Raw genomic sequence first — 20,501 nt, 5'->3', positions numbered from 1 at the left:
AAGTGAGGTCTTAGGGAAAAACCGGAGCTTTATCTGGGCCTACCAAAGGCAGGGTTTGCTCACTTAAAATGATTTCAGTACTCCATAAATGTATATTTTCATAGCACATCTTTGGTTAATAGTTACCTGGACACCACCCCTTCCCAGATCACCACATCAGGACTGTCAGGCTTCCCCACACAGCCCACCCTCTCTCAGGAAGAGCATGCTGTTTGGATAATATTTGAAGGGGTCTCAGACCATAGCTGCAGTGTCCTATTTTGGAAGCCCGTGGCTGAGTATTTTCATAAGCAGTCCAAGATCAACACTTTCCTACTTGCTCTGTTCACCCCTTCACTCCCCTGGGTTATTTATATTCTCAACTATCTCCACTCCCACACTGTAAATTCTGTAAGGGCAGAGACCACGTTGCTCATTTTGGCATGCCCAGGCCCTGATCTAGTCGTCTGAGCAGTAACAGTTTTGCGTGACACAGAGCTAGGTTCACATGTACAGCAATGATTTGCCCCTCAAAACAGTTTCTCAATGTAGATGATGCTTTGAACATTAAAACTGTAGTTCTGACGGGGTCCATATTTATAAACGTTTTGTTTTAGAGTAACAGTTCATTACCATTTTATTGACATTTTTAATACTAACAGTTAATTACTGTTACTGTAAAATGAAGTTCTCTTTCTGTATAAAGGAAAACCCCACCACTATCATAATATGAGCTGAGGTTTACTGTGTACTTAGAAGTGCCAGGCACGTCATACATATTACATTACTTAATGCCCAAATATCTCTGGGCTCCAGGTACTATAAGCCTACTCTTACTGAAGAAATGGACGCTTAGGAAGGTCAATATTCTGCCTGGGGTTACAGAGCGGTAAGCAGAGGTGCCTGCGTACAATCTAGGTAATCTGGTTTTAGAACTCGTTAATCTAAGTCACTAAACCTAACATTCCATAGACAACAGAACAAAACAATTGAAAACTGAGTTGAATTCCTTCTTGAATGAATTTAGGAATTAGTTAACAGGAAAGGGTATTTTCCTTTACAGAAGTGTTTCCTAAAAACTGGGATAGCTGGACTTGGTGACACAGTCTAGCTACTTGGGAGGCTAAGGTGGGAGGACTGCTTGATCCCCACAGTTTGAGACAAGCCTGGGCAACATAGTAAAACTTCATCACAGACACACACACACACACACACACACACACACACTAAAAAAACTGGAGAAGACACTACCTACAACTTCCTATTAATTCTCATTATAATATCAGAGACACTTTTAAAGATATATCATACTTAGAGTGTAATATACACATACTCAGATATGTTGTCTTTTAAATTTGTTTGCTTTTTCATTAGCAGTGGCTCCTAATTATTTGGCTATAAATCTTTTAGCTCTATAGCCTCTTGGTCAGGCACTTATAACTTTAAAGAATTTAAAGAGTGGAATCTACACTTCGCTCAAGAGCTAAATGACAGTACAGGTAGTTCATTTCCCTGTCAGAAATGTACTCATTTTCAGCATATGGTACATACATATTTCCAAGAAACATTTTATGGTTTATCACTCAGAATGAAAAACAATGACACGAATGTTACATTTTATATCAATTGTTTAGTTTTGGAAAGATAATGAGGATTTCCTTAATCCTGTTCATAGGTGATCCTGATATAAAAATAGAAATGGTATTTAGGTATAATCTTCCTTAAAATGAGGACATAGCTGCATATTTTTAAAATGTAGTGATTTTACCACCTTCCCCACTTCCACTACATAAAATGCCTTGGCATGTGAGATGTTGAGATATAAATAATTACTATTTTAAAACTTTACTGAGCCTCAGAATTTTTAAAGCCTTTTTCAGATTATATTCTAAAAACAAATATATTTTCAAACAGTCTTCATTCCAGGTTTCCAAGCAAACACACCCGAATAGGTTAATATTTCAGACCCTTAGACTGTTTTCAAATGCTATATTTAACAATGCTTATGATGATCACTCAAATAATTTTGATTCAGTTCAAGTATGTCAACAGGAAGAGGCCTGGCAGAAATATAAAAATTCTAAGCAAAGTCATTCTGAGACTCAAACAACTCCAATACCAGAAATGCTAGTTAAACCAAACAGTAGTGTGGCCAAAGAACATCAAGGAAAACTGCTGTTTTCAAGATTTGTGGTTTCCTTATATAAGGAACCTATTCTGCTCTTGGATGTGGCACAAGAGGGCTTTTCGAAAGCATGGTATATTTCAATTAAAAAAAAAAAGTCTTAATCCAGTTGAGGAAATGTAAAGTTACACACAGTCATACACTTCATTCCCGAGATCCTCTGGAAGTAAATCTGCTGCTTAACATTAATGATACATCTCATAGACCATGTTTTTGTTTATAAAATACTCTAATATGTACATGACTCCAGTTCAGGTTTAAAATTTTTTCCCGTCTTTTGAAGAATAGGTCTCCTGAAAAATTTTCAGAAATTCTTAGTAATTTTTCATCATACTAAGCATCTTTTCATTTTATTTTATTTTATTTATTTTTGTTTTTGAGACCGAGTCTCACTCTGTCACCCAGGCTGGAGTAAGTGGCGCAATCTGGGCTCACTGCAACCTCCGCCTCCCGGGTTCAAGTGTTCCTGCCTCAGTCTCCCGAGTAGCTGGGACTACAGGTGTGCGCTACCACGCCCAGATAATTTTTGTATTTTTAGTAGAGACGGGGTTTCACCATATTGGCCAGGATGGTCTTGAACTCCTGACCTTGTGATCTGCCCTCCTCAGCCTCCCAAAGTTTTGGGATTACAGGAGTAAGCCACCGCGCCCAGTCATACTAAGCATCTTCTAAATCACAATGGCAACTACTTACTGGGCTCACTACCACGTTAGGCAAACCACCATAAAGACAGGATATGTTCCTATTTAGGACACCAACAATACAGTAATAGCATTGTAATACAAAATTTAAAGGTAGTTTGTACAAATTCTTTTCCTATGAACTGATTACAGTTTTGTACATTTAGGGTGATATGAAGTCCTTAGTCCGAGGCAATATATGTCAACAGTAAAACTAACAAAAAAGACTCCTGTTATTACCTTAGGTGTATATACTACTACCTCATTGAACATCTGCATTTCCAGAACTCTAAGTTTAGTCATAAGCGGCCACATTAATCTAAAAAATAAAAATAAAAGGAAGTCATCTCTACTCACCATTTTGTATAATATAATGAAATAGTTACAATGTATATTTTATAGCCAGAAAGATCTAGGTTTGAAATCTAGCTCTGTGGCTACTAGCTAGTGACTTTGGGCAGGTTATTTAACCTCTTTGAATCATGTACACTTGGAAAAGTAGCTGGCAGTCAATGTGAAAATTGTCAACTACACTATTTAATTAAGAAAATATTTCCTGACTTCTTGCTTTTTAGAACAGTGTTTGTATTATTTAATAAACTTTGAATTAAAAAAAAGAAAATTACCTAGGCTTCTCTCTTGGGAATCTTCTGGATTCTGAAAAATCCAATTTACTGTATGTTCCACTATATCTGCTGTTCATGGAAAGTACCTGACAGTACCCCCAAATTGTGGTGTCCTCTTGAAAACATTTGCTATTTTTTCCATTGCCTCAAGACAGGCCAATTCCTCCCAATCAATTATTTCTAACTCCATGTGTTACCCATGCTTGTTGCATGGATATATAGAAACAAAACTGTGAAATGCCAACCTGCCCCAATTCTTGAATTACATGCCTGGAAATCCAGAGGTCTCAAATGCACACTTCCACTAGATTCCCCACTGACTATGTGATTCTTTGAGCTTACTCAGTACCTAGCATCTCTGGAGCATGACCCAAAGTTTTAAGAAAGCCTTGATAGCTAAAAGGAGTAATGATAAAGTTAATGAACAGGTGCTTAAGAGCAAGGGCCCATCCCCACCCCACACTTGACAGGCAGTTAGACGTGATGATGTGGAGATCGCCAGCTTATGGAAGGGCTGTTCCTCTGACCACTGCCATCCAGAAACACAGCTGCCTTTATAGGGTCTACAGGATGGTTAGCAGCTGAGGCTGAGGAAACTAGCTGCAATCTGTGGGATCAACATTTCCCCTCAAGGGAGAGTTCTTGGAAGGTGAGTCATATAATCTTCAGGAAAGGTCACTGAAAGAGCCCTCATGTTGAATCTTTGTTGTGAACTACTACAATGTCCCTGTGCTCTTTGTACCTCTAGCTGTAGATGGCAGCATCACAGTGAAAGACACAGCTGCTTGTTTTCCAGTATTCGGCCTCTCCTTCTTATGTAATAATAAAGTACATGTTCCAGCTCCCTTGAAGGCAGGTATGGTGTGGGACTTAGTCCTAGCCAATGGCATATAACCAGAAAAGATGTACTCAACTTGGAGTTGTGTCCTTAAAGGAGCCTTCCATATACCTTCCTCCCCACCTCTGAGATGGGATGCAGGCTTAGTACTAATCATCTTCAACAGCCAAGTAAGAGATACATGTTAGCAAGGGTAGAATACCAAGACATAAGGAGGCCAAGTCCTCGACAATAACAGATCCACATGACTATGTTAAGACTGTTATGAGAGAGAAAGAATGTCCTTTCTTCAAGTCACCATTGTGTGTGGGGGGTGTGTGTGTGTGTGCACGTGCACGCATGTGTGTGTGGAGAAGATGGAGAATCTCTCTGACAGCATTTGAACTCTTCACCTAACTCTTAGTCACACGGGCAGGGCTTTCCCACTGGAGTAGGCAAATGCATGTCACATGGAGGAGGGGGAGCATATTTTCCTGGTACACTGACTTTACTCAAAAATTTGGATTTAAAAAAATGCTGGCCCGGTCGATGGCGTATGCCTGTAATCCTAGCACTTTGGGAGGTCAAGGTGGGAGGATGGCTTGAGCTCAGGAGTTTGAAACCTATCTGGGCAACATATCGAGACCCTGCCTCTACAAAAAATTAAAATATTAGCCAGCTGTGGTGGTGCGTGCCTGTAGTTTCAGCTACTTGGGGGACTGAGACAGACTGCTTGAGCCCAGGGGCTTGAGGCTGCAGTTAGCTGTGATCATGCCACTGCACTCTAGCCTCTAGCCAGGGTGATAGAGCAAGACCTTCTCTCAAAAAAAAAAAAAAAAAAAAAAAAAAAAGGGAAAAAGAAAATGTTACACTGAAACCAACAAACAAGGATATAGAATCAAAGGCTAAATTCTTGTGCTTTTAAAAAGTTAAAACAGAAGATATTAGACAAAATTTTGATCCTTCACGCAGAGTGCTTGAAACTCTACTCCCAGATTTCTGAAATACGCACAAAATCTGTTTTATGCTGATAAAGGCACTGATGGAAAGCAAGAGGAGCATCAGTTGTAGAAAGAACCTTTGACTAAAAGTCCAATGTTCTAGAACCAACTCCACTTTTGACTACAATATATTGGGCAAGTCCTACTACCCTGATGTCTTTACACTTTTACAACACTGCCACACCTGTATGTGTCCAATCAATACATTCTGTCTCTGTCTCTGTCTCTCTGTCTCTCTCTCTCTCTCTCTCTCTCACACACACACACACACACACACACACCTACCTTTGGGTTGCATGGGGAATAAAGATAACTTAGATGTGCTCTTGAAAGGCAGTGAGATACTAAGAGTTGTAATCCTATCCAGGTTCAGTATCCCTTATCCAAAATGCTTGGAATGAGAAGTGTTTTGAAGTTTTTCAAATTTTGGAATATCAGGATTATTATACTTACTGATTGAGCATCCCTAATCTGAAAATCTAAAACCAAAAATGTTGTAATGAACATTGCCTTTGAACAGCACATTGGCACTCAAAACGTTTCGGATTGTGAAGCATTTCGGATTTTAGATTTTTGAATTTAGAATGTTCAATCTGTAGCACTGACATACCAATGGAAGTCATACAACAAAAAGGCTGCTCATGACCTGATAACCCTATTGTGATGCCCTTCAGTGGACAAGTTCTACAATTCACAAAGAACTCACAATCAGCTTTCCATGCCTCACTACTAAATATGATGGGATGGTTTGAATGTTTGCCTCCTAGAAAACTCATGTTGGAATTTAATTGCCATCACAATAGTATTAAGAGGTGAGATCTTTAAGAGTTGTTTAGGTCATGAGGGCTCTGCCCTCATGCATGGATTAGTGTTACCTTAGGAGTGGATTTGCCCCCTCTGGCTCTTGCTCTCTTTAGCTCTCTCTTTGCCATTCCACCATGTGATGCTTTCTGCCATATGATAATGCTACAAGAAGGCCCTCACCAGACGCCTGCACCTTGATATTGGAATCCCAGCCTTCAGAACTGTAAGCCCAAAATTTTACGTTCATTATAAATTATCCAGTCTTGGTATTCTGTTACAGCAGCACAAAATAGACTAAGACATTTGAAGACACAGATATAGATCATCAGTCATTTGAGGAATGCCTCCAACTGAAAGACAGATATAAATAAGACAATCAAAGGAACAAATAAAGACATTAAAACCAAAAGTAAAGCAGAGAGCAGGAGTTCACATTTAAAAACTTCCTAACTATAATTAATATTCTCAGAGAGCTAGCAGGAGATATTATATTTATAAAATAAACACACTGGAAAAAAAACTTGGAAATTAAATATAAGATAATGAAAAAATCAACATAAGGTTAGATAATGTTGATGAAATAAATCTTAAAGTAGAAAAAAAAACAGATGGGGAAAAATAATATACAGACTCCAGATTCAATGTTTGAATAATGGAAATTAAAGAGTGAAAGGAGAAAATGAACACAGGTATCAAGAAGAGAGTGCAAGCAAATTTTCCCAAACTGTAGCACACGAGACTTCATATTAAAAAGGCTGACTAGCTGTGCATGGTGGCTCATGCCTGTAATCCCAGCTACTCAAGAGGCTAAGGAAGGAGGATCACTTGGGCCTAGGAGTTCAAATCCAGTCTGGGCAATATAGCAGGACCTTGTCTCAAAAAAAAAAATAAATAATAAATAAATAAAAGGCTTACTAAAGTGCTAGCACACAATGAATTAATAAAGACCCATACTGTCATGAACATTGGGGATAATGAGAAGACCCTAAAAGCTTGCAGAAGGCAGCAAACAGAGAGGATAAAAGGGTGCATATAAAGAAACAAAAATCAGATCAGTATTATACTTTTCACTAACAATATTGTATTATTGTATGCAAGAAAATAGTTGTAAAAAGTCTTCAAATTATTAGTGAAAGTGGTTGTCAATTTAGAGTTTAGTACCCAACCAAACTAACTTTCAAATTTGAGAATAGAATAAATAGTGTATTTCAGACATAGAAGGATGCAGAAAATTTATTTTTATGTATTCTCTCCTTAAAAAGTATTGAGGAATACAAAGGTAGTAAGACATCCATCCCCTGAATTGAGACTTAAATATTCAGCTGCTGACTTGACATTTGCAACTGGATGTTTAGTAGACATTTATCTTTTTTTGTATAAATTTAAAGGGTACAAGTGCAATTTTGCTACATGGCTATACTGGGTAGTGGTGAAGTGTGGGATTTTAGTGTAACCATCACCTGAATAATGTGTATTATACTTATTTAGTAATTTCTCATCCCTTACCTGCCTCCCCACTTCTACCCTTCCAAGTCTCCAATGTCTATTATTCCACATGCTATGTCCATGTGTTCACATTATTCAGCTCCTACTTCTCAGTGAAAACATGCACTATTTGTCTGTTTCTGAGTTGTTTCACTTAAGAAAATGGCCTCCAGTTCTATCCATGTTCTATCATGTCTAGCCATCAAAAGACATGATTTCATCCTTTTCCATGGCTGAATAATATTCCATTGTGTATATATACCACATTTTCTTTATCCAGTCATCCATTGATGGACACTTAGATTGATTCCATATCTTTGCTGTTATGGATGATGCTGCTATAAACACACGAGTGCAGGTAGCTTTTTGATAAAATGATTTCTTTTCCTTTGGGTAGATACCTAGTGGTGATACTGCTGGATTGAAATTAACGAGTCCAAAATAATTCTTCATTTCACCCCAAATCTGCTATTTCCACAACCATCCATATTTCAGTTAATAGAAAATCCATCTTTGCAGTTCCTCTGGGTCAAAACCTTGGTAGTCAATTTTTAATTTTTTTCTCTTACATTCAGGTCTATTCTGTCAGCAAAACCTGTAGGCTCAATCTTTAAAATCTATCTAGAATCTAACCAGTTCTCCCTACCTCTCCTGCTATAACCCAAGGCACAAGCATGTCTCATTTGGTTTATTACAATAGGTTCCATCCTTGTCTCTTACAGTTAGTCTACTCTTTACCATTGCTTCTCACAGTGTGCCTTTTTGGGGAATCAGTGAGGTCAAAACAATTTTCACAAGAATACTAAACATTACTGGCCTTTTAAATTCATTTTCTTGTGAATGCACAGTGAAGCTTTCTAGAGGCTAAATGATAGATGACAGTGAACAGACTGATTGCCAGACATTAAAGACATTCGCAAAAACTTAAACACTGACATCTTTTTGTTCTTTTGTTTTGGAAAATATAATTTCAAAAATATGTTACTTGTGTTAGCATGCAGTGGAACTATTATTATTTTAAAATAAATAAATAAATAAATAATCAAATTTACATTTCTGAGCTCTTAGGGGTTAGAGCTCTTTGGAGTTTTCAATAATTCGAGTACAAATGCCCTGAAACCCAAAGGTTGGCTTATGATTGCTCTATACCACAGCCAGAGCGATCCTTTAAAAACTCAACTCAGATTAAGAACCCTCTAATGGTTCTTCATCTCATTCAGAGTAGAGGTGGACATTTCATGAGCCTACAGCACCCTCTCTTAATAACCACTCTCCCCATTGCGCGGAGCCCTGCACCCACACTGGCCTTCTTGCTGTTCCTCCATCATGCCAGGGGAACATATTTATATTTGCTGTCCCCTCTTCTCAGACCTCTCCTCTGCAGATATCTGCGCCTCCCCACCTCCTCCAGATCTTTGCCTTATGAGCTGTATTTTTAATTGTGTCCCTTTCCAGATGTTTATATAGTTACAACAATTTCCCCCTTCTCCTGTGATACTGCGGCCCCGTAACTTGCCACTTGTATATTTGTTTACCCTATGCTTCTGTTATAGAGAGTAAGTCCTCTGGGACAGTGGATTTCTTTTTAATCACCTAGAAAGCCAGTGGACCTGGTGATCTGCACCCAGTGTGGTCCTCTTTTATTTTTCCTTTGATCCACCGCTGAGAGCCTTGTACCTAGTGTGGTCTTAAATGATAATGCAAGACTGATCATAAGGGGTTATCTGACTAAACCTTCAGGCAAGACCACACTAAACCCATGATAGACAGCCCCAACTCTGTTCTATTTTTAAGATATCCCAGAGACCCAGCCACTATGAAAATTTGTGAAAAGGTTGATTACTTGAAGCTTGAAAATTATTATTCTTTTTTTTTTTTTGCACTTTTTTTTTTCATGGATTTTTTTTTTTTTTTTATACTTTAAGTTCTAGGGTACATGTGCATAACGTGCAGGTTTGTTACATATGTATACTTATGCCATGTTAGTGTGCTGCACCCATCAACTCGTCAGCACCCATCAATTCATCATTTATATCATGTATAACTCCCCAGTGCAATCCCTCCCTCCTCCCCCCTCCCCATGATAGGCCCCAGTGTGTGATGTTCCCCTTCCCGAGTCCAAGTGATCTCATTGTTCGGTTCCCACCTATGAGTGAGAACATGCGGTGTTTGGTTTTCTCTTCTTGTGATAGTTTGCTAAGAATGATGGTTTCCAGCTGCATCCATGTCCCTACAAAGGACGCAAACTCATCCTTTTTTATGGCTGCATAGTATTCCATGGTGTATATGTGCCACATTTTCTTAATCCAGTCTGTCACAGATGGACATTTGGGTTGATTCCAAGTCTTTGCTATTGTGAATAGTGCCACAATAAACATACGTGTGCATGTGTCTTTGTAGTAGAATAATTTATAATCCTTTGGGTATATACCCAGTAGTGGGATGGCTGGGTCATATGGTACATCTAGTTCTAGATCCTTGAGGAATTGCCATACTGTTTTCCATAATGGTTGAACTAGTTTACAATCCCACCAACAGTGTAAAAGTGTTCCTATTTCTCCACATCCTCTCCAACAACTGTTGTTTCCTGACTTCTTAATGATTGCCATTCTAACTGGTGTGAGATGGTATCTCATTGTGGTTTTGATTTGCATTTCTCTGATGGCCAGTGATGATGAGCATTTTTTCATGTGTCTGCTGGCTGTATGAATGTCTTCTTTTGAGAAATGTCTGTTCATATCCTTTGCCCACTTTTTGATGGGGTTGTTTTTTTCTTGTATATTTGTTTGAGTTCTTTGTAGATTCTGGATATTAGCCCTTTGTCAGATGAGTAGGTTGCAAAAATTTTCTCCCATTCTGTAGGTTGCCTGTTCACTCTGATGGTAGTTTCTCTTGCTGTGCAAAAGCTCTTTAGTTTAATTAGATCCCATTTGTCAATTTTGGCTTTTGCTGCCGTTGCTTTTGGTGTTTTAGACATGAAGTCCTTGCCCATGCCTATGTCCTGAATGGTACTACCTAGATTTTCTTCTAGGGTTTTTATGGTATTAGGTCTAACATTTAAGTCTCTAATCCATCTTGAATTAATCTTCATATAAGGGGTAAGAAAAGGATCCAGTTTCAGCTTTCTACTTATGGCTAGCCAATTTTCCCAGCACCATTTATTAAATAGGGAATCCTTTCCCCATTTCTTGTTTCTCTCAGGTTTGTCAAAGATCAGATGGTTGTAGATGTGTGGTATTATTTCTGAAGACTCTGTTCTGTTCCATTGGTCTATATCTCTGTTTTGGTACCAGTACCATGCTGTTTTGGTTACTGTAGCCTTGTAGTATAGTTTGAAGTCAGGTAGCGTGACGCCTCCAGCTTTGTCCTTTTGACTTAGGATTGTCTTGGCAATGCGGGCTCTTTTTTGGTTCCATATGAACTTTAAAGCAGTTTTTCCCAATTCTGTGAAGAAACTCATTGGTAGCTTGATGGGGATGGCATTGAATCTATAAATAACCTTGGGCAGTATGGCCATTTTCACTACATTGATTCTTCCTGTCCATGAGCATGGTATGTTCTTCCATTTGTTTGTGTCCTCTTTAATTTCACTGAGCAGTGGTTTGTAGTTCTCCTTGAAGAGGTCCTTTACATCCCTTGTAAGCTGGATTCCTAGGTATTTTATTCTCTTTGAAGCAATTGTGAATGGAAGTTCATTCCTGATTTGGCTCTCTGCTTGTCTGTTACTGGTGTATAAGAATGCTTGTGATTTTTGCACATTAATTTTGTATCCTGAGACTTTGCTGAAGTTGCTTATCAGCTTAAGGAGATTTTGGGCTGAGACGATGGGGTTTTCTAAATATACAATCATGTCATCTGCAAACAGGGACAATTTGACTTCTTCTTTTCCTAACTGGATACCCTTTATTTCTTTCTCTTGCCTGATTGCCCTAGCCAGAACTTCCAAGACTATGTTGAATAGGAGTGGTGAGAGAGGGCATCCCTGTCTTGTGCCAGTTTTCAAAGGGAATTTTTCCAGTTTTTGCCCATTCAGAATGATATTAGCTGTGGGTTTGTCATAAATAGCTCTTATTATTTTGAGGTATGTTCCATCAATACCGAATTTATTGAGCGTTTTTAGCATGAAGGGCTGTTGAATTTTGTCAAAAGCCTTTTCTGCATCTATTGAGATAATCATGTGGTTCTTGTCTTTGGTTCTGTTTATATGCTGGATTACGTTTATTGATTTGCGAATGTTGAACCAGCCTTGCATCCCAGGGATGAAGCCCACTTGATCATGGTGGATAAGCTTTTTGATGTGCTGCTGAATCCGGTTTGCCAGTATTTTATTGAGAATTTTTGCATCGATGTTCATCAGGGATATTGGTCTAAAATTCTCTTTTTTTGTTGTGTCTCTGCCAGGCTTTGGTATCAGGATGATGTTGGCCTCATAAAATGAGTTAGGGAGGATTCCCTCTTTTTCTATTGATTGGAATAGTTTCAGAAGGAATGGTACCAGCTCCTCCTTGTACCTCTGGTAGAATTCAGCTGTGAATCCATCTGGTCCTGGACTTTTTTTGGTGGGTAGGCTATTAATTGTTGCCTCAATTTCAGATCCTGCTATTGGTCTATTCAGGGATTCAACTTCTTCCTGGTTTAGTCTTGGGAGAGTGTAAGTGTCCAGGAAATTATCCATTTCTTCTAGATTTTCTAGTTGATTTGCGTAAAGGCGTTTATTCTCTGATGGTTGTTTGTATTTCTGTGGGGTCGGTGGTGATATACCCTTTATCATTTTTTATTGCGTCTATTTGATTCCTCTCTCTTTTCTTCTTTATTAGTCTTGCTAGCGGTCTGTCAATTTTGTTGATCTTTTCAAAAAACCAACTCCTGGATTCATTGATTTTTTGGAGGGTTTTTTGTGTCTCTATCTCCTTCAGTTCTGCTCTGATCTTAGTTATTTCTTGCCTTCTGCTAGCTTTTGAATGTGTTTGCTCTTGCCTCTCTAGTTCTTTTAATTGTGATGTTAGAGTGTCAATTTTAGATCTTTCCTGCTTTCTCTTGTGGGCATTTAGTGCTATAAATTTCCCTCTACACACTGCTTTAAATGTGTCCCAGAGATTCTGGTATGTTGTATCTTTGTTCTCATTGGTTTCAAAGAACATCTTTATTTCTGCTTCCATTTCGTTATGTACCCAGTAGTCATTCAGGAGCAGGTTGTTCAGTTTCCATGTAGTTGAGCGGTTTTGATTGAGTTTCTTAGTCCTGAGTTCTAGTTTGATTGCACTGTGGTCTGAGAGACAGTTTGTTATAATTTCTGTTCTTGTACATTTGCTGAGGAGTGCTTTACTTCCAATTATGTGGTCAATTTTGGAATAAGTGCGATGTGGTGCTGAGAAGAATGTATAATCTGTTGATTTGGGGTGGAGAGTTCTATAGATGTCTATTAGGTCCGCTTGGTGCAGAGATGAGTTCAATTCCTGGATATCCTTGTTAACTTTCTGTCTCATTGATCAGTCTAATGTTGACAGTGGAGTGTTGAAGTCTCCCATTATTATTGTATGGGAGTCTAAGTCTCTTTGTAAGTCTCTAAGGACTTGCTTTATGAATCTGGGTGCTCCTGTATTGGGTGCATATATATTTAGGAGGGTTAGCTCTTCCTGCTGAATTGATCCCTTTACCATTATGTAATGGCCTTCTTTGTCTCTTTTGATCTTTGATGGTTTAAAGTCTGTTTTATCAGAGACTAGGATTGCAACCCCTGCTTTTTGTTGTTCTCCATTTGCTTGGTAGATCTTCCTCCATCCCTTTATTTTGAGCCTATGTATGTCTCTGCATGTGAGATGGGTCTCCTGAATACAGCAGACTGATGGGTCTTGACTCTTTATCCAGTTTGCCAGTCTGTGTCTTTTAATTGGAGCATTTAGTCCATTTACATTTAAGGTTAATATTGTTATGTGTGAACTTGATCCTGTCATTATGATATTAACTGGTTATTTTGCTCGTTAGTTGATGCAGTTTCTTCCTAGCCTCTATGGTCTTTACATTTTGGCATGTTTTTGCAATGGCTGGTACCGGTTGTTCCTTTCCATGTTTAGGGCTTCCTTCAGGGTCTCTTGTAAGGCAGGCCTGGTGGTGACAAAATCTCTAAGCATTTGCTTATCTGTAAAGGATTTTATTTCTCCTTCACTTATGAAACTTAGTTTGGCTGGATATGAAATTCTGGGTTTAAAATTCTTTTCTTTAAGAACGTTGAATATTGGCCCCCCACTCTCTTCTGGCTTGTAGAGTTTCTGCCGAGAGATCTGCTGTTAGTCTGATGGGCTTCCCTTTGTGGGTAACCCGACCTTTCTCTCTGGCTGCCCTTAAGATTTTTTCCTTCATTTCAACTTTGGTGAATCTGGACAATTATGTGTCTTGGAGTTGCTCTTCTGGAGGAGTATCTTTGTGATGTTCTCTGTATTTCCTGAATTTGAATGTTGGCCTGCCCTACTAGGTTAGGGAAGTTCTCCTGGATGATATCCTGAAGAGTGTTTTCCAACTTGGTTCCATTTTCCCCCTCACTTTCAGGCATCCCAATCAGACGTAGATTTGGTCTTTTTACATAATCCCATACTTCTTGCAGGCTTTGTTCATTTCTTTTTCTTCTTTTTTCTTTTGGTTTCTCTTCTCGCTTCATTTCATTCATTTGATCCTCAATCGCTGATACTCTTTCTTCCAGTTGATCGAGTCGGTGACTGAAGTTTGTGCATTTGTCACGTATTTCTCGTGTCATGGTTTTCATCTCTGTCATTTCGTTTATGATCTTCTCTCCATTAATTAGTCTAGCTGTCAATTCTTCCACTCTTTTTTCAAGATTTGTAGTTTCTTTGCGCTGGGTACGTAATTCCTCCTTTAGCTCTGAGAAGTTTGATGGACTGAAGCCTTCTTCTCTCATCTCATCAAAGTCATTCTCTGACCAGCTTCGATCCGTTGCTGGCGATGGGCTGCGCTCCTTTGCAGGGGGAGATGCGCTCTTATTTTTTGAATTTCCAGCTTTTCTGCCCTGCTTCTTCCCCATCTTTGTGGTTTTATCTGTCTCTGGTCTTTGATGATGGTGACGTACTGATGGGGTTTTGGTATAGGTGTCCTTCCTGTTTGATAGTTTTCCTTCTGACAGTCAGAAGGACTGTCTGTTGGTCTGTTGGAGATTGCTTGAGGTCCACTCCAGACCCTGTTTGCCTGGGTATCAGCAGCAGAGGTTGCCGAAGATAGAATATTGCTGAACAGCGAGTGCACCTGTCTGATTCTTACTTTGAAAGTTTCCTCTCAGGGGTGTACTCCACCCTGTGAGGTGTGGGGTGTCAGACTGCCCCTAGTGGGGGATGTCTCCCAGCTAGGCTACTCAGGGGTCAGGGACCCACCTGAGCAGGCAGTCTGTCCGTTCTCAGATCTCAACCTCCGCGTTGGGAGATCCACGGCTCTCCCCAAAGCTGTCAGACAGAGTCGTTCGCGTCTGCACTGGCCCCCGCTGCTTCCCCTGTTGGTCTTCAGCTGTGCGCTCTCCCCAGAGGTGGAGACTACAGAGACAGGCAGGCTTCCTTGAGCTGCTGTGAGCTCCACCCAGTTCGAGCTTCCCAGCAGCTTTGTTTACCTACTTAAGCCTCAGCAATGGCGGGCGCCCCTCCCCCAGCCTGGCTGCTGCCTTGCGGATAGATCGCGGCAGACTGCTGTGTTAGCAGTGAGGGAGGCTCCGTGGGCGTGGGACCCTCCTGGCCAGGTGTGGGATATATTCTGCTGGTGTGCCTGTCTGCTTAAAGCGCAGTATTGGGGTGGGAGTTACCTGATTTTCCAGGTGTTGTGTGTCTCAGTTCCCCTGGCTAGGAAAACGGATTCCCTTCCCCCTTGGCTTCCAGGTGAGGCGATGCCTCGCCCTGCTTCAGCTCTCGCTGGTCAGGCTGCAGCAGCTGACCAGCACCGATTGTCTGGCACTCCCTAGTGAGATGACCCCTGTACCTCAGTTGAAAATGCAGAAATCACCGGTCTTCTGTGTCGCTCGCGCTGGGAGTTGGAGACTGGAGCTGTTCCTATTCGGCCATCTTGCTCCGCTCCCCCCCCCCCCGAAAATTATTATTCTTAACCACCAAAATCTTTCTGCAGCAGGTTACACTTTTATCTCTTTCCAGAAGACTTGCAAAATTGCTCTTCAGATTCAGTTAGAGACCTTTTCATACCCCTGGAAGTAATTACTAACTTTTTCCTGAAACCCATCTTAGCAGCAATATCTCAATTCCTTTCATCTTTCCCACATAGATCCTGTTTTCAATGGTCTAACCCACTCTGTGATGGTCTTCTGATTCTTTTCGCAGTGTTTTATCTTCATATTTCATTGTGTATCTAAATTCCAACAAGGTATGAGTTAGTGTGGCATCAAAAGATTCCTACAGTTTTACTTTTATTTTACTGCACCCCAGCACTCCAGTGTATGCTTTTTAAAATATACTACATTGTCTTGAAAAAGAAAAATAGTCCCAAACCTGTTTGTGTGATATTACTTACAACCTCCTCTCAGAAAGAAATGAGTGTTCCTGAGAAAATGCTTCAGTAATTGATTCTCATGAACTTTAATGACACTAGGACTTATTTTGGGAAATCAGATATGACCCATGCAGTTGACCAGCTGTCAACCAAGAATTTAGTGACCTTTAGCAAAATATTGTTTTCTTTGATGTCAAATCTAGTGATTTTTCTAACCATTCTCTTTTACTACAAAATGTCCCTATCAAGAGCAAATCTCTGAATTAGCCTACTAACAAACTCCTCCCTTACAGCAAGTTTAGTATAAAGCTTTAACACTAACAAGTAACTTGTCATAACAAGTAACTTGTCAATTTTTTTAAAAATGCAAGGATCCATAAACTTTTTCCTATAAAGGGAGGCAAAGCGAATACTTAGGGTTTATAAATCATATGTGGTCTATGTTGCATATTCTTTATATTCTTTCTTCTTTTTTTTCTTTTTTTTCAGATGGAGTCTCACTCTGTTGCCCAGGCTAGAGTGCAGTGGTGCGATCTCGGCTCACTGCAAGCTCCACCTCCCGGGTTCATGCCATTCTCCTGCCTCAGCCTCCTGAGTAGCTGGGACTACAGGTACCAACCACCATGCCCGGCTAATTTTTTGTACTTTCAGCAGAGACAGGGTTTCACCGTGTTAGCCAGGATGGTCTCAATCTCCTGATCTCATGATCTGCCTGCCTCAGCCTCCCAAAGTGTTGGGATTACAGGCGTGAGCCACTGCACCCGGCCTATGTTGCATATTCTTTTTTAAAAATTTAAACAATCCTTAAAAAATAGAAAAGTCAATCTCAGCAAGTGGGCCATACCAAAACAGGTTGCACTAACTCAAACTGCATGGGCCACAGCTTGTCAATTCCTGTTGCAATGGTTCTCAGAACTCCTTTGGAGACTTGCTTACCTCAAGAGAAACAGATCAAGGTACTTCATGTCAGCCTCCGGATCAAGGTACTTCATGGCATATATGCTATTGTTACCCATTGTGTTACGCTTCTTGATCGTTGGATTTTTTGTTTTTTTCTGAGATATGGCAATTTGAGCACTTGAATGTCAATGTCTAATGGCCATCTGAAGTGACTCCCACTCTACTGGGCTTAAAATGACTTGCCATCTAAGTTGAGAGCTTGGAGAGCTGTTTGAGCTCTAAGAAGTGGTTGAACTTGGGGTTGGAGTTAAAACAGGACTCCTCCACCAGGCTGAAATCAGAGCAGTATTTGATATTGGAGGGATGTAAGTATGGAAGTGTAGAACCCAAAACTTCTGTTCCTGGAACCCATGTTCTAAGTTTGAGGATTTCCACCACCAGTGTTTTGTATTTGACACGTTCCATGGCTTAACATTTATTATATTACTAAGAAACAACTAAAGCCCTTAAAAAGAACATTTAGGATAAGCAAGTGTACATTGTTTCAAAAAGTATCCAAAACTTGGAAATGAGGGAAAGATAGAGCAATATATCCTCTCAATGTAATACTGAATAATTATTTAATTGGCTCACTCATGGATTACTTGGGGAAATATACCTTTTTTTTTTTTTTTTACTTGCTAATTTCTACTGATTAAATTCCAGTCTTGTAGATTTTTGGCTAGTAGAAAAGAAAACTCAAAACATTATGGGTTTTATTTCCCTGAAGGACATTACCTAGTTTTACATCTAGCAATGTTATTCTAACATTCCTTTCGAAAATAATTCCTTGAACACTCTTTGCACCAGTTTTGCCATCCTGCTGGCTCCCTCATTTACGAGTTAAATAAATCTTCTACTGTTCATTCTATATTTAAGAGTCATGTTTAACTTTCTGAAAATTATCCTATGACAACATTCACAGAAATCTTAAGCTATTTTGTGTTTTGCCTGAAGTGGGTTTGTGTATATATTTGTATCGGTATTTACATTTGTCAAACAGTTAAAATTGTATCCTATAGGAATGGGTTCAGAGGTTTCCTGTACATTTGCCTGTATCTGTAAACAGTTATTTATAGCATTCTGTATTTTTGGTCAGTGAGTCCTTTGAGTACCTAGGACTCAACTACTAGAATGAGAGCTTCTCACTTGCTTAGAATGCCTCTGAAAGTTAAGGGGTCACAAAAGATTGTCCTGTGTTTTGAAGAACATCTCATTAAACAAATGAATTCACTTTGAAACAAAGAGAGGAGGGGAAATCTGCCTGGGTGATTTCATAGGTGTGTGACAAGAAAGAGTTAAAGGAAATTTCTGCCAAGTCTGGGTGACAGTGAATTAAAAGAATATCTCTAAATAGACCTAAACAGATAGAATCTACAACCTGTCAAGATAGTTCCTCTGCCACCACCCTGGGCAAAAGAGTAGCGCCTGAAAGAATGTTTCAAGGAAAGGTATTTTATTTACCTCCAGGAGGTAAAATAACTTTACTTCCTTCCAGAGAGAAATTAGCATGACTGTGAAGTCTTTCAAATAGACGGAGTTCACATTTTCTAGACAGACGCTAATAGCAGTTATTTATATCTAGAATAAGAAAATCTTAATATCTTTTCCTGGACACACAACAGTAAGAGGGGAAAAATGCCCAGAAGGAATGTTTGGAGTTAATGGATGGTGTACAGGTCACTAAGGATAAGGAACAAGAACAACAAAAATGCAACTAGCTACCCTGTCAGCTTTCAGCACCTCTTTCTATATTTAACTAGAACTTTCAATCCAAAATGTAAAGAGATTTACTAGTGCTTTAATAGTACTTTGCAAACAACCCTGAATTAATCATATAAAATTTGAAGTTCAATTGATATTCCAGCAATGATTAATGCTTAGATAAATTAGTTTGTTAAACGTCATTAAAAAGACAGTTAAATGCCTTAGCATCGATTTTGGTTTAGTTAGGGATAGGATGCAAAAATCATACCTCATTTACATCACAATGTCAAACACACAGTTATCATATTACCCAGAAATTCTACTCCTAGGGGAATATCCAAAGGAATTGAAAACAAGTACTCAAATACATACACATGAATGTTCATAAAAAATGATTTACAAAAGCTAAAAGGTGAAAACAACCAAAATGCCCATTAACTGATGGATGGATAAATAAAATGTGGTATGTTGAGACTATGAAATATTATTTGACAAAGAAAAGAAGTGGGGCACTGATATATGCCACAACATTAATGAACCTTAAATATATGCTAAGTGAAAGAAGAAACAAACACGTATTTTTGATACCACTTACATGAGTTGTCCAGAATAGGCAAATCTATTGTGACAAAAATAGAGTAATGACTGTTTAGAGGCTGAGAAGTAGAGGATGAGAAGCAGGGGTAATAGCTAATGCATAGATGTTACTTTTTGGGGTGATAAAAATGTTTTAAAATTAGATTATGGTGATAGTTACACAATTATATAATTATGTTAAAAGCTATTGAATTGTATACTGTAAACAAATATGTGGTTTGTATATTATATCTCAATAAAGCTGTTAAAAATGTATTGTAGTTTGCACAATTCATTGATGTATTTTGGTTCACCCTATCTGTTCTCTGATACAATGTGTATTAAACTAGAAGATATTAACTTCCTTGTATCTATCTCATAGGTCAGATGGTTGGTTATTATTTACACTAAAAATTTAAGACTGTAGATGTACCCAACAACAATGAATTATAACTAGTGTCTGTTCTTTAATGGTTGCAAATGTTAGGCAATGTTGCAGTAATGTTAAATCATGGGATGTTGTATTTCTCTTATAGTCTTTGAATACGAACAGTAATTGTATCATTTTAAATGGTAATTTAAATTGTAATTTAAGATAATTTTAAGACAGGGGTTAATATTAAAATTAGGAATTTAATGAATAGTCTTTGGCAAAATACTTACACAATAGTTTTCACCTATGTATTAGATTTATAAACATATTTTTGTTCTTCATAATATTCAAATATGACTATAATCTTATTTCATAACATGCTTTATAAAATTAATTTTATTTATTTTTGAGACAGGATCTTGCTCTGCCACCCAGGTTGGAGTGCAGTGTTGCAAACAGAGTTCACCACAGCCTCAGTCTCCTGGGCTCAAGCCATCCTCCCGGCTCAGCCTCCAGAGTAGCTGGAACCACAGGCATGAGCCACCATGCCCAGCTAACTTTTTAAATTTTTATTTTTTGTAGAGATGGGTCTCACCATGTTGCCCAGTCTGGTTTTGAACTCCTGGGCTCAAGTGATCCTCCCACTTTAGTAATTTTATTTTTAAAACTAACGTTTAACAACAAAAATGGTCACACACCATTGTTTGGCCTGTGTGATCTGTATGAAAATAACACATATTGAGATAAAATTAATTTTTTTGAAGTAGCTAAGTAGGATAGATAACTGGTAACTCAAAAAGAAAAATTATTTTCCAGATGGCCTTTTCTAGAAATAA

At 38.8% G+C, this 20,501-nt stretch overlaps 1 protein-coding gene across 1 annotated transcript in view; it reads right to left on the bottom strand.

The window, feature by feature from the left end:
- The window catches only part of LRRC8C (leucine rich repeat containing 8 VRAC subunit C), a 100,457-nt gene that overhangs the window by 65,025 nt on the left and 14,931 nt on the right, over window positions 1–20,501 (bottom strand). The gene's annotated exons all lie outside the window — the stretch shown is intronic.

Source organism: Rhinopithecus roxellana, chromosome 12 (genome assembly GCF_007565055.1).
Source record: "Rhinopithecus roxellana isolate Shanxi Qingling chromosome 12, ASM756505v1, whole genome shotgun sequence".
NCBI lineage: Eukaryota > Metazoa > Chordata > Mammalia > Primates > Cercopithecidae > Rhinopithecus > Rhinopithecus roxellana.
The sequence above is the reverse complement of the archived record's forward strand: the minus strand, read 5'-3'. Positions and strand labels throughout refer to the sequence as shown.